Below are 2027 nucleotides of genomic sequence, written 5' to 3'. Positions count from 1 at the left end.
GGACATCCTCGGAATAGCAGTTGATTACTTCACAAAATGGATAGAAGCACAACCACTTACAAAAATAACATCAGACAAAGTACAGACGCTTATTTGGAAATCCATCATATGTAGATATGGTTTTCCTAGAGAAATTATTTCCGATAATGGTCGACAATTCACTGATAAGAAAATTGCTTCATTTTTAATTGATCTTCACATTAAACATCGTTTTTCCTCTGTCGAGCACCTACAAAATAACGGGCTCGCAGAGGCAGCTAACAAAGTCATTTTGCAGGCTTTAAAGAAAAATTAACAGATGCTAAGGGATGCTGGGTCGAGCTTATACCAAAAATATTGTGGAGCTACAACACAACACTACAATCTACTACAAACAAAACCCCGTTCTGCTTAGTATACGGCATAGACTGTATGATTTCTATAGAAGTCGGCCAAGGCTCAACCCGGATCGAATACTTTGATGAAAGCGCCAACATAGGAGCAAGATTGGCCGAGCTTGATACAATAAATAAGGAACGATGCCTAACTCCACTCCGATAGAAAACTATGCAATTGGCTATGCAAAAGCAGTATAACAAAAGAGTATGACCAAGAACGCTAAAACAAGGAGACTTGGTGTTGAGGCAAATAGAAGAAGTTTAGAAACCTCCCGGACTTGGAAAATTAGCTGCTACTGGGGAAGGACCTTTTTGAATTTCTAAGGTCGTCGGAAAAGGAGCTTATTGCCTCAAAATGCTAGATGGAACGACCTTACCCAACACTTGGAACATTTCATCATTGAAATTTTATTATAGCTAACTTCTCTCTGTAAACAAGACGGAGTGGCCAGGTACTCTTTTTCCTGATCACGGGATTTTTTCCCTAAGGAGGGTTTTTCTCAGACAGGTTTTAACGAGGCCGACCACTCCGCACCTTTCAAAAGGCGAAAGGTCATTTTTCATATAAATAAAGCAAATTCTTTCACTCTCTAAATTCCTGCATCGCTATCTCTATATAATTACTTCATTCAAACTAACAAGACAAAAATTTGGAAACAACATCTATAAACATGCAATTAGCAGTCAAAACATTCTAAACAGTCAAACCGACACCATACATCGGACAAAACACTTTATAAAATAAACCGATTTCAGATTGGTAATCAAACCAAATGTTTCAAACAGGCGAATTCATATGTTTCAAATTACAACTATTCAAATTCTTCTTAAAGAGGGGGGATGAACATTTTTATCATGTTACTCGCCTGCCTCATCTTCCACAAGCTCTCCACTGACAAGATCTTAGTAACATCAAGTTTCCTGATATCAAACTCGGGCGAAAACAACACGACTTGGCTGAAAGCACGGTCAAATCCAGCAGCAAACATTTCCAATCATTCCTCTTTCAATTCATGAATACGAGAAGTCATTTCACCCTTTGTCTTATCATTTTCTTTATTTCACCTTGAAGAAGGCGAATCTGATCTTGAAACTTCACAATTTTCTCCTCTCCACGTTTTATCTTAGCGGTCACATCAATGATCACATCCTCCTTCTCCTTCACAGATTTCTCTAAGCTGACAACCTTATCAGCAACAACCTGTTGTTCTGCCCCTAACAACTTGGTGGCACAGCCAACACATAATAACTGCAAAGCCACAATCTACATAACACAGATAAACAATGACGAACACATATATCGAAGATAAATCAACGAAACAATAAAGGTACTAACTTGGATGAACTTCCCCATCCCTTCCATACCAATTCGGCGAGTCAGCCGCATATCCCCAGGATAATGGAAAACCTTGTCAGCAAACTCAGAAATCGGGAACTGATCACTCCATAGAGACTGTGGATTCACCCCTTCGATAAACCCATGGAGTTTTCTCTGCCTCTCAAATACCGACTTTTCACCCACATTAGCGTCCTTATCCTCCTCAGATAGGACCTCCAAAGATTTCTCTGATTCATCTCTCTTCCTCTTCAAAGACGCAGCAAGTCGGATGGTGGAATGTGCAGCATCGCCACCACCCTCCTTTACCACTG

This window comes from Arachis hypogaea, chromosome 13, assembly GCF_003086295.3.
Source record: "Arachis hypogaea cultivar Tifrunner chromosome 13, arahy.Tifrunner.gnm2.J5K5, whole genome shotgun sequence".
In the NCBI taxonomy this organism is placed as follows: Eukaryota; Viridiplantae; Streptophyta; class Magnoliopsida; order Fabales; family Fabaceae; genus Arachis; species Arachis hypogaea.
The sequence above is the reverse complement of the archived record's forward strand: the minus strand, read 5'-3'. Positions refer to the sequence as shown.